The 13,140-nt window shown below is 45.0% G+C and overlaps 1 protein-coding gene across 2 annotated transcripts in view; it reads left to right on the top strand.

Annotated features, from left to right (window-relative positions):
• SLC24A3 (solute carrier family 24 member 3) overlaps positions 1 to 13,140 on the top strand; it is a 499,800-nt gene that overhangs the window by 53,717 nt on the left and 432,943 nt on the right. The window contains exon 1 of one of the 2 annotated variants that reach the window (XM_032142374.1): positions 10,457 to 10,469. The exons of the other annotated variant lie outside the window; for it this stretch is intronic. The gene's annotated coding sequence lies outside the window, so the exon portion shown is untranslated. Of the gene's footprint in view, positions 1 to 10,456; positions 10,470 to 13,140 lie in introns of those variants that run through there. 2 annotated transcript variants of the gene reach the window in all.

Below are 13,140 nucleotides of genomic sequence, written 5' to 3'. Positions count from 1 at the left end.
ATTATGTAATGGCCTTCTTTGTCTCTTTTGATCTTTGTTGGTTTAAATTTTTATGTTCTGTCTGCCGACTCTCAGCCTCCAGGCTCTCCTACTTCCAGGTTCAAGGTCACTGGGACAGAGTCGGTGAGTCTCTTTCTGGGAGCTCTGCTTTGATTGGCCTGGCTGAGTTACAGGCACCTCTCAGAAGCAATCATTATGGCCTGCAGGATGTGGGACTTTGGCCTTTAGTTCAGGCAGCATCTTTGCTGGTGGTGCCATGGGTGGGTGGAGCTCCCTCCCAGAACAGGTAGACTTGGCAGGAGGGAGGGGTCTCTCCTAAAATGAAAATCTGAGGTTGGTTCTAACCAAGGGAGAGGGAATGCTGGGAGGGGGAAGTGCAGGCACCAAACTTGCAGTGTAGTTAACACTTTAAATTTCCCAGTGGAGTTTTATTGAATCTCTCCTCTGCGCACGTACTGGGGCCAATAAGAAAAAAAAAATGATGTCATCAGGAAGCTTATAGTCTAATGGGGGAAATAAGAATCCTAGGTAGATAACTGCAATGTAATAATTGTTTGAAGACACATTTCTTATTACTCTGTGAGCAGATGAAATGTGCTTTCTCGCTGTTCACATGGTAGCTGCTCTTCTCCTCACTCCCTAGAGAGTCCTGATACTTGGTACTTTGGAAGAAAGGTGTTCCAGTCAGGATTGTGGAGAGGAAATCACTGCATTTCTTTTGCCTGACTCACTGGTGATAACTGTACTCTAGGCATGAATTAAGAGAAGCCCAGAATTAAGGAAAGACTGGTTTCCTGTCCTGTTCTATAATGGCAGAGACAAGACAGCTTGAGAGAAAACAGCAGACAATTTTATACTCATACTCACAAATAAATTGGACTGTTTATCCAATCACAAAGGATGGAAATGGCAGTGATTTTGAGGAGCCAAGTGATGTACAGTTGTCAAATTCTACTCAATTGAAAACAAAAAAGTGAGTTTTAAAGAGAACTGAAGAAACACATTTGGCAGGTTTGCAGGGGCAAATATATTAGATGTATGAAAAATACAAGTGTTCAGAGTATATCAACAGAGCCTGAGGCAAGGCATATGTACAGCTGGAAGGGACTGTGTCATCTGAAGCTGTGATCCTTAGGAAAGTATACTTTTTAAGAAGTTATGTTTAAGAAATATTGTAATATATATTATGTATATATATGTATAATGAGATATTATTTTTAAGCCTTATACCTATCTTTGTATTTGTAAAATTTTATATTTAAAAGAGTGGTCTCAATATTACATAAACTTCAGGTCCCATAAAACCTGGATCTGCCCCAGATTTTTATATACAATGAAAGATAAATGTAATAAGAATAAAATAGCGATGAAATAAACCATTTAAAAATAATAATTACATTTTGACAGAACAAAACGTGGATTTTTCTAAACTATGATGATGTTAATGTTGTTATATTTATGAGTAGTATCTTATTAAGAAAATGTGATAGAATATATTTAACCATTTTTGAAAATATTAGTTTCATACTTTGAGATACAGCTAACAGAAAGTCTGCTTATTTTAATTTAAGATTCAGTTTATTTTAAGTTTGAAGTTTAATGGCTGTCCTACTTGTAATAGATAATTCCCCAAGATATATAGATCCAAATGGAAGAAAAGCATTATGAGCTATAACTACTAAATCAAGATATTAAATTTTCAATTTCATTCACCAATTACCCAAAGACTGTTGTTAACATCTTCCCATCTTTTCTGACTTCAGTAGATTAATCTTGCAACTTTTCAGAAGGTGTTGCATTTACATATTTCTAATAAATGGATTTATAAAAATCCATTTTTTTTAAATAAAAGACATTGAATTTTAATTTCAATTTTCTAATAAAAGTCATTGAAACTCTTTGGGAATTTTTAAATCAGGTTATGTAATTTTGATTCCAAATTTTTAAGTGGAACATATACATGTTTTTAGAATGTACTGATTTTTATCATTTTCTTGATGTGATTTATCATATGAAGACATAAAAAGTCTTGATATTTATTTTCAAAATGCTCTCTCCATAGAGCAAATTTCTTTAGAAAAGCTTTTACTCTTTCACTGGTTGTTAAAAAGTCACCTTGAGGGATGTCGAGCGAGGGCAGACATGGGGGGCCGTGTGTTTTCTGAAAATATCTGCTAGGTGCACACTTAGCTGGTGGCCATGTCCCAGAAAAGGGTAGCATATTTATACCACTTGTCTTTTTATGAGAGAGAAATGCATAATTCATCTCTAAGTTCAACAGTTTTAAAAAATTCTTTGCCAAAAGACAATCAATGGACATGTGCGTGGTGTAAAAAGATTTCATGATCATGTCCCCATCTCATTTCAAAATATTGTAAAGATTTTAATATTTCAGATAATATTGGCAAATCTGCTCAACTGAGCCCGTGTAAGGTGCATCATGCTGCGATACTAGGAAAGTAGGTGAGCTAGGAAGGGCACCAGGTCCATCCTGTGCTTTTCCTTCAGGTCCCTCACCTGCTGTGGGCAACAGGTGCCCTTCTATTATATAAATTATGGGATATGCTGACAGGTGCACTCGGTGCGGGTGCCGTTGTCAATTCATATTTTGAATATTAAATAAATATGTATTTCTTATTTTTAGAGTGGAATGTGATGTAAAGGTTCCAATATTTTCTTTCCAATCTCCAGTAAGTTATGTAGCTCATCCCCCCAGTAGCGCACAATTCTGAAGGCGGGGGACCCTACCAGCTTTTGAACATATTATTCTACCATAGATTTAATAAAAAAGACTCTCAAAGTCCAAACGCAAAGGACCTTAGAGGTCAGCTCGTTCATGCTTTTTAATATGCAGATGTGGTAATCGGGCTAAAGTGATTCAACTTCTCCAACAGCTTAAAGTTCGTGATAGATCTGAGACTAGAAACCCAAATTGCCAAATCACCAAGATGACAAATTTCTGCTATCATAAGTCCAGGTGTCTTCCCATGGGGCCTCATGTGATTTCTTGGTCAACCTGAGTTGTGTTTACTTTAAATCCTGGTTGGGATGCTTCTATGCCATCACTATGCAAGATCACTATACCAGGTCACTATCATTATTTTGGCTAAAAGGGCTTAAGGCTAGTTTTCAGTATTGATGCTCCTTTCCATTCTTTTCTACCAGTAACACTGGCTGGCTTTCTTCTTCCCAGGCAAAGAAGGAGGCAGAAGAAAATAAAAGTCAGACAAACTCCATCTTCTTTGTCTCATTAGAGTGTTCAGTAACCTCTATCTAAAGGCCATTGCACTTTCCTTTGTCTTCCCTTGCCACTGCAGTCTTATGACAGATTGGGGTTCTGCCTTGGTTCTTGGCCTTGGAATAGGGGACTCAGATTATGAGATAAGGCCAGTCCTTAGTTTAGTCACTAGCCACATATGTCTATTTAAATTTAGGTTGGCATTCAATAAAATTAAAAATTCAGCTTCCAGTTGTATAGTTTTATTTAAAGTAAATAACAGCCACATGTGGCTGGTAGCTACCATGTTGGACAGTGCAAATATAGGACATTCCCATCACTGCACAGGGTCCTTTTGGACTGCACAGACCTAGATTGACCATCATGGTATTTGCGAGTTTCTGCCTTTCATATGTGGGAAATTATCCTGGGGAGCATTTCAGGAGCTCAGAAGGGGATAGGTAACCACTCATCTACCAGATATGTCTCTATTAATTTCCCAGTATTCCCTGGCATATTAGATCTCAGGCCAGGTGGTCAAAGAGTAGCCCAAGAGTGATAACAAGTAGCATTTAACTGACAATTTCTGTCTGAAAGGCGATTTCAATTTCTAGGCCAGAGGCCCACATTGTTTCCATTAAATTGTGGGTGCATCTGTTGCCATCTGCCCCCCTTTGCTCTTCCCTTTCCCCTTCTTTCCAGCTTTATCACCCTTTGAAAGCTGAAAGCTGTCTTCATTGTGAGACCCATTGCACAAACACCTATACAGGTTGAGTTGAATTGGCTTCCTGCACTTGAGTGTCATTCAGTATAATGGTAGTGGGTGGGGTATGGCTGACACAGATGCCCCCTGTTGCCTGAGAAACATGTGGTTCATTTCACTCTCCATCATCAGGTGAGGTGGGCACACAATTATAGTATTTGCTCCTGAGTCCTGTATAATAATAGTTGAGACCCAGCAGGCTCCTGCTTTCAGCGGGGGTTAACTGTAGGTCTACAGAGTTATTGCATGAAGAGAAGAACATCCTGCATGCATACCTTCATCATGACTCTTCTTCCTGCTGGACAGAACCCACTACCGGTCAGAACATCATCTTCTTCGCTTCCATTCCTACGATTTCTCTTCCAACAGCACCCATTTCATTGGGGCTGCTCTGTCCAGCCTGATTGGGAGTCCCTGGGATTGCTTGGAGCTACTACACAATGCATTGCTCCTGAACTTGCATTTTCCTTTCTGAAACACAGCCCAGTTGAGGTGCACATTTGCATATGTTTGTAGTGACTCAGATCCTTTCATGTATGTGTACATTCACTTAAAAATGTGTAATTGAGCCCAGCTGCTCAAAGTGGTGCCTGGACCAGCAGCACTGGCATCCACTGAGAACTCTTGAGAAACACAGAATCTCGGTGCCCACCCCAGACCTCCTTACTCAAAGTATACATTTTAACAAGGTCCCTACATTACATGCATGCATGCTCTTTAGAGTTTGGACATATCTTAGTTCAGGCTGCTATAACAGAATACCATAGATTTGGCAGCTTAAAAAACAGCAGTTTATTCCTCAGTTCTGGAGTCTGGAAGCCTAAGGTCAGGGTGCCAGCATGGTCAGGTTCTGGTGAGGGCCCTCTTCTGAATTGCATACTGATATATTCTTGTATCCTCATGTGGTGGAGAAAGGGCTGCAGAGCTCACTAGGGTCCCTTTAGCAAGGGCACTAATCCCATTCTTGGGATTTGGTGGATATATTCTGGTCTTATTACCTAATTACCTCCCAATTGGGAGTTAGGATTTCAACATATGAATTTGACACCAACATTCCATACTTTGTAAGAAGAAACCCCATATTGGACATTGTATGTATGTGAGTGTGGGAGAGAGATAGAGTTAGAGGGGGAGGGGGAGGAGAAGGGGTGGATGAAGAGAGAAAGAGAGAGAGAGAGATACTAGAAGAGAGGAGAGAGAGGGGAAGGGTCTTCATCTGGTGGGGCCAGTCAACATCCCTGAGCTTTGAGCTACTACAGATTGTGAAACCTGGGGAAAGACATCAATTGGCAAAGGGTGGCAGGAGAGCTTTTGAAGTCCAGCAAAGGCCAGAGGAAGGGGAGCCTGAGGAACAAGTGTTGCCTTGGGGCTGAGCTTGGGCCCTTGAAATACCTGAAGACCATCACAAGAAAGGCAGGCTTTGAGCAGAGAACTCCTGGGCTCAGCCCTATAGGTCATTAGAAAAACCACATTTACGTTATGTAGTAGTTCAATGGAGAAAGATGGGGATGTTCTGAAAAGAGAAAGCTCTGAAACCACGATACTGGGACTTGATTTTGTGAAGCCTTCTGAAACAATTTCAAAAATGGGAATGCCAGCCTCACTAATGATCAGGGAAATGCAAATTAAACCCACAGTGTAATACTACCTTACTCCTGCAAGAATGGCCATAATTAAAAAATTTTTAAAAAAGATGTTGATGTGGATGTGGTGAAAGGGAACACTTTTACGCTGCTGGTGGGAATGTAAACTAGTACAACCACTGTGGAAAACAGTGTGGAGATTCCTTAAAGAGCTGCAAGTAGAACTACCATTTGATCCAGCAATCCCACTACTGGGATCTACCCAGAGGAAAAGAAGTCCTTATATGAAAAAGACACTTGCACACGCATGTTTATAGCAGCACAATTTGCAATTGCAAAAATATGGAATCAGGCTAAAAGCCCATCAACCAAAGAGTGGATAAAGAAAATATGGTATATATGCACCACGGAATACCACTTAGCCATAAAAAGGAATGAAATAATGGCATTTGCAGCAACCTGGGTGGAGTTGGAGACTATTATTCTCAGTGAAGTAACTCAGGAATGGAAAACCAAACATCGTATGTTCCCACTCATAAGTGGGAGCTAAGCTATGAGGGTGCAAAGGCATAAGAATGACTCTGGGGACCTGAAGGGAAGGGTGGGAATGGGGTGAGGGATAAAAGACTACACACTGAGTATAGGGTACACTGCTCAGATGATGAGTGCACCAAAATCTCATAAATTACCATTAAAAATCTTATCCATGTAACCAAAAACCTCCTATTCCCCAAAAATTATTGAAATAAAAATTTTTAAAAAGAAGACTGTTGGCAGATATGGGAGAAAGCGTATTCAGGTGGCCACACCAATGTGGATGCTGAAACATCTTCATCAGGGGCTTAGGCCCCTCTCCCTTTCTCCATCAGAACTTCTGCTTTCTCTGCGCTGCCAGCCCAGCCACTGGGCATGGAAACCATTTCCCTGATCCTTGCAGCCCTCTGCCAGGCGCTTGCAGGCTCTGCAGCCTCCCTTTGCTGATCCTTCCAGGAGGGTTGCCCCTCAGGGTCTGGGAGCAGTAACTCAGACTCCAGTGGTCTCAGTGAGGGGCCTTCCTGGTCCTGGGGATGTTGAAGACTGCATATTGGGCCTTAGAGATGGAGAGATCAAACTGTACACTGTGCTTGAACTTTGAAGGCATGCAACAATGTCTGTGAGTGGAGCTGGGATAAAATAGGTAAGCACAGGCTGTCAGGCTTCTCCAAAATTGCTGGGCACATGAGTCACCTTGTGAAAACGCAGATTCTGATGCAGCATGCTGCCTGTCTCACAAGCTTGCAGGTGATGTTGATGCCGCTGGTCTAGGGACCACACTTTGAGAAGCAAGGCTGTCATGCAGACAGTTTTGTCCAGCGATCCAGAAAACCTGGATTCTGGCTCAAGCTTGCCACTAAAATTCTTCGGCTTATCATTTAAACTTAATCCCCAGGTCAAGGGGCATGGCCCTGAGTGGTGGGACCCATGGACCTGGGATCTTTTCTGTACACTGTGCCTCCCTCCTCCCTTGGTGGTTCAGTGACTACCCAAGTGGTGGCTCTAATGAAACGCTAGGACACAATGGCTACAGCATCCAGGCTGTCACTTTGGGAGATGGGGAGACACAGCTAAGAAAAACCACAACTAAAAAATACAACTGAATTTCCCTGGAGCTTACAACCTGCGGGTGGGGGTCAGAGATGCGTGATGGAGTAAAGATGGACAGTTTTTTGTGAAGGGAGTCCTGGAGGGTCCAGGAAGGCTTCCTGGAGGAAGGGTTTCCCTCTAGAAGAAGTGGGAGAATATGTGGGCTTCCCCATCTTTGTGCCAGCCTCACAACCAACTTGCCTTGATCTGCCCAGCAATCATAGCAGAATCTGCCTTTGGGACCAGTTTGGACTTCTGGCTCAGGGCTTTGGTCCAGGTGCTTTGGGCCATCCCTTGTTCCCAAGGCCACCCTTGCCAGGGGCTCAGCCAGTCTCCCCTCCTCATACCTAACCTAGGCCAGTGTGGGCAAGGCCATGTAGGCGTCGGTGTCATGTGGGATAGGAAGGCAAAGGGATTTTGATGGGAAGTAGGGAAAGAGCCAGGCCTCTCTTTGCCCTCCCATAGGGGAGTTGCACTGGGACAGGTGATGGGGCCATTCTCCCAGGGTACAAGACACAGGTGAACCCCACAGACTCACAGCAGAGCCCTGAAGTCCCAGCCGCTGACTTAGCCGCCCCTCTCCCTTTCTCCATCAGGACTTCTGCTTTCTCTGTGCCGCCAGCCCAGCCACTGGGCGTGGAAACCATTTCCCTGAACCTTGCAGCCCTCTGCCAGGCGCTTGCAGGCTCTGCAGCCTCCCTTTGCTGATCCTGCCAGAAGGGCTGCCCCTCAGGGTCTGGGAGCAGTAACTCAGACTCCAGCGTGCCCAGGGATCTGCTGCGGATCTTGTGAGATGCAGATTCTGACTCTGGTCCAGCCCCAGGAGGTGCCAACGCTGCTCCTCCTCTGACTGGAAGACAGGGACTCCATCCAGAAGACAGAAGATCTCCAAGCCACAGGAGGCGATAGGTTCTGTTTAAATCCTCTTCCATGAGCTGTCTCCACAGCCTGTCCAATGGGCAAGGAGATGCTGAGAACACCCCCTTGGGCTGGGTCACAATGACAACACTGGGATCACCTTTAATGGATGTAATTTCAATATCAAGGATACACCTCCATCAAGAGAACCCCAGTTGAAACAATAGGACAGGCCTCCCTTTAACCCAAAGGCGAAGAAGGGAGAAGGCACGAAGTGCCCTGCCTCAAGTGGGCGGGTGGCTAGGGTCGCCTTCTCCCCTCTTCCCCTCTGGGTTAAAGGGAGGCCTGTCCTATTGGAGGGACTGAAAAGGCTCAACTTTCAACCTGGGGCTCCTCTTGGAGTGAAGGTGTAGCACCTTGACACTGGTGAGAAATTTACATCCAGTGTAAGAGGTGATGCCTGTGATTGCTGCCACTGAGATAGGGACATTAGAGGGAGACCTTGACCCAGCCCAAGGGGGTGTTCTCAGCATCCCCTTGCCCATTGGACAGGCTGTGGAAACAGCTCATGGAAGATAATTTAAACAGAACCTATCACCTCCCATGGCTTGGAGATCTTCTCCCAGCCACCTTCTCTGGATCTTCCCTTCTCTGACTTTCTGGAAGCTTTGAGGCAGTTGAGGGGAATGAATGTAAGGCCCTGTTAGCCTCTGGCTTCCTCCTCTCTTGCTGGGTTAGGAGAGCTCCGTTTGGGGGATGTATAGCCCTGTTAGCCTCCAGCGTCCTCCTCTCCTGCTGGGTTAGGAGAGCTCCATTTGGGGGATGTATAGCCTTGTTAGCCTCCAGCGTCCTCCTCTCCTTCTGGGTTAGGAGAGCTCCTTTTGGGGGCTGCAACCTCTCCACAATTGGTGCTCCTTTCCAAGGACCGTGAACAAAAGCACAGGGAAGCTCTTGCTTCAGCTGGAAAACCCATGAGAAAAATCCACCTGTACGAAGCCAGGGCCTCTACTGCTCCCCTCTTCACCCACAGAGGGTGAGGACACCAGGCTTATCCTTCTGAGACTTTAGGGGGAGGGGCAGGAAAGGGGTCATTTGGAGAGCAGTGATGCTCCCTTGAGTCTGCAGAAGGCATCCGCTGGCTGTGGGCTTATGCAAACCTGACCTACAACCCCGGGGTGAAGACCCAGAGTGTACAGAGTGGATTCAGCTGTGTAAACTGTAGGGTGGGGTATTTATAGCCTTAGTGAGGAACACCAAACCAGCCTAGAGAGCCTGAGTTAGTGCTGCCGCCCTTGGCTGTGTTTCTTGTGCCGTTAACTGAGTTTTGCAGACATTCTTTCTCCAGTGTTGCATTCGGCTTCACAAGACTCAGTTTCTTCATCTGCAAATGGGAGGCTGTTGCCATGGCTCTCTGAGTGTTTCAGCCGGATGGTTCTCTGCATCCCAGTTTCCAAAAAGAAAAGCAGTATTCCAGTTCACAGGGAGGGGAGAGTTAATACGTCCTCTCAAAGGAGCTGCTATGCCCCTAAGGGCACTTCCCTGGGCTCCTAGAGCTCTGGGACAGGTGAGAAACACATACCTGAGCTTTGCAGTCAGCTCTGGCCTAGGGTCCTGGCTTGGCTGCTTACCCCCATCAGCATTCCCTGCAAGAGGATGGAGTGAGATGGTACAGGAAGGGTGCTTGGCACATAATAAGGGGCATAAAAGATAATTTTGCTGATGACGCAGCAAACTTCCTCATCTGCTGCCAGCACAGTGTCTGAAGGAGTTGAATCCTCTTGTCAGAGAGCAGGCAGCTCCACCTTTCCACCAGGCCTGGGGCTAGTGTTTGGGAAGGGTTTGCAAGCCCTATGGGACAAGGTTCACATAGGAGACAGTGTTAGGGTGAAGGCTGCTAGTCAAGGCTATTTGTCAGGGGGCATGCAGGGAGATCCATTCTTGGTGTCAGAAATCCTTGGGCTCTCTAAGCCCCAGTTGCGGGGAGGAGGGCGGTAGGGGAGGAGGAGGGAGGAGAGCACAAAAGGGTGAGCACACAGCTCTGTAATGGAAACTTGGCGTCCAGCCTCACTTTGTGTCCTTCCTTAGTGCATGCGGCTTGCTTCTCGAGTTGAGAGCTTGGTTTCCTCCCCTTCTAGCCAGCATCCCATGCTATCCCCACAGCCCACTCCTGTGCCCTCTTCTTAGAGCCTGCAGTCCTGCAGACTGCCTCCACCCGTGACATGTGACATGTGAGCTTGCTGCCTCCCCTCTTCATCCCCTACCCCTCCCCTGACTAATTAGGCCAACATGCAACTTCCAGGGCCTGGCAGATGAGGAGCCAAGAATGCCATGGACAGGGGCCAAGTGTTTTTGTTGACATTGCTCAAGTATAGCTTTGTGGAGCGGCCTCTTTGCTGTAGCAGAGAAGTCCAAGGAAGCTGGAGAGGTGAGCGAGGGGAGAGCAGGGAAGATAGCCAGTGTGGGCGCCTCTCCGTATCCCCTTCACCTTCCCACCCTCCAAGCCTTCCCAGCTGCCCACCCTCTGCCCCTCCTCCCTAAGTGCAAGAAGATAGCCCTCCATGTCATAATTTGTGGGACCAGCCCAGCCTCTAGGAAATCACACTGAGCAGAGTGAGTTGCACGCAGTGGGACTTTAGAAGTGTCTCATTTCTTCGTTTGTGAACCTTTCATGGGGGATGTTCGTCCTCACTGCTGTTCCTAATTCAGTCACATGTCCCTTAACAGTGGGGATACGTTCTGAGAAATGCACTGTTAGGCGATTTTGTTCTTGTACCAACATCATAGAGTGTATTTACATAAACCTGGATGGTATAGCCTATTGCTCCTAGGCTAAAAACCTGTACAGCAAGTGACCGACTGTACTGAATACTGTAGGCAGTTGTAACACAGTGGTAAATATTTGTGTGTCTAAACATCGAAATACAGCAAAGGGACAGTAAAAATATGGTGTTAAAATCTTATGGGGCTGACTGTGGTGGCTCATGCATATAATCCCAGCACTTTTGGAGGTCGAGGTGGGAGGATCACTTGAGGCCAGGAGTTTGAGACCAGCCTGGGCACCATAGTGAGACTCTGTCTCTACAAAAAATAATAAAATTAGCTGGATGTGGTGGCATGCACCTGTAGTCCTAGATACTGGGGAGGCTGAGGCAGGAGGATCATGTGAGCCTCAGAGTTTGAGGCTGCAGTGCACCATTGCACTCCAGCCTGGGCAACAGAGCCAGACCATGTCTCTAATTAAAAAAAAAAAAAAGTTGACCACTCTCATATATGCCCTCCGATGCTGACAGAAATGTCATTTTGTGGCGCATGACTGTAATTTCTGGGGAAACGATCATCTTTAAAATAAGTCCAGTGAGACTTATTTACTTCTTCACTGCTAACCTATTATAAGGTGCAGGCTGCATTATTGAGCTACTTTACTATAGCTGTATAATGAAACCAGGATGGATTTCATCCTATCCTAGGATCTACCAAGAATTTGTCCTTTGAGGTCACTATACCTGGGTTCAAATCCTCATTCTGCTACTTGCTCACCGTGTGACCTTGGGCAAGATATTTAACCTCTCTGTCCATCAATTTCCTTATTTACAAAATGGAACTAGTATTTCAATGTAGGGCTTTCATCCATGAAGATAAAACATGGTGAAGAATGGAAAGGTTTCTGCACATCACAGACATTCAATGAATGGAAGCCATGCTAGCTATGAAATGATAGTTGATGTAGCCATGGATTGGCTCTGATCTTAGGCAAATTGCTTATCCTCTGACTTAAGTACTCTAAAGGTAAATTGACCCCAGAACCAACTGCCTCTTCCTAGCTCAGCAGGAGTTTTGTGGGGACAAATGAACTGTGCTATAATATTGTCAAACTTGGTTCTCTGTGGGGAGGAAATGGATACAATGCATTGCTTCATCATTCTTCTTTTCTCAGACTCTGGTCTCTGTTATTATATCAGCCATCAGTGGTCAAATACATTTTTGTTGAGATAAAAGTTTGCAGGTTTTGGAATCCAGAGGTGCTGCCTTAAGAGTCTAATTCCTGAAGATATTGAATCATTATGTTTAAAAATCCTCTAATTTTCTGCTACAATAGCTGGCTTTATTTTTACATATCTTAATTGGTATCAGCTTTTCTCTCAGAATTATGGAACCGTGGAAACTTGGCATATGAAGGAACTTTGGAAGTCATTGGAAGGGATACTCCTGCTTCTTTTTAAATCTTTGGGATCTTCCTGAACATTAAGATTACAGTACCACAAAGCATTTCTCCTTGACCCAGAGAACAGTGGAATGGCCACGCTGCTGGCCACAGCATGACTGTCTCTTTAGGTACCGTGTAGATGGGCAGATGCCGTGGTGCTCGACCCATATTACTCGGTTCGGACCTCTTCAATGCCAGCTGGCACGGTGCGTCTTCTAGCACCTGCCTCTCATTGCCCAAGGCCTTTTTCTGGGCATCACCTTGGACACCCATGTGGCAGATTGGAAATGCTAGGGGATTATGTCCTCTTTCATCAGCTTCAACCAATGTTAGACTAGGAGTAGGTGGATGAATACCTAAGCTTCCTCGCATCTTAGGTGTCCGAGATGCATGTCTACGCTGGCCCCCAAAGCTTTCCAGAGAGGTCAGTTTCTAGTTATTCATGATGGCAACTGACTTAAAATGCACCTACTATTAGCATTTCCTGTCCAACTCTGCTCGTCTACCGATTCTTCTTGGGATCACCTCCCATATAAACCACCTTCTCTCAAATCCTTGTCTCAGGGGCTGCTTCTGGGGAAACCCAGCCTGAAACAGAGGGGATGCCCTTCTCCACACTTTCAGATTGTTTGTGATAATATGGGAGTTTAAGGCTACTAACCTTAACGTTTCTTCATGAGGTTTTGAAACTTTTTTGTCTCTGTTCATCACTATTCTTAACCATTAGAATCCACCATTCAGGTTATCCAAACTACACAAATTCCTTGCTTTAGCCTTGAATTATCTTTGATATTGTCCTCATAATCTGGGCTAAGCTGATACATGTGGCCACCATGTAGAATTTTTGTATTTCAAGAGTCTGAAATTATTGTTTCTTTTCATTAGACTCCAC

Source organism: Hylobates moloch, unplaced genomic scaffold (assembly GCF_009828535.3).
Source record: "Hylobates moloch isolate HMO894 unplaced genomic scaffold, HMol_V3 SCAFFOLD_21, whole genome shotgun sequence".
NCBI lineage: Eukaryota > Metazoa > Chordata > Mammalia > Primates > Hylobatidae > Hylobates > Hylobates moloch.
The sequence above is the reverse complement of the archived record's forward strand: the minus strand, read 5'-3'. Positions and strand labels throughout refer to the sequence as shown.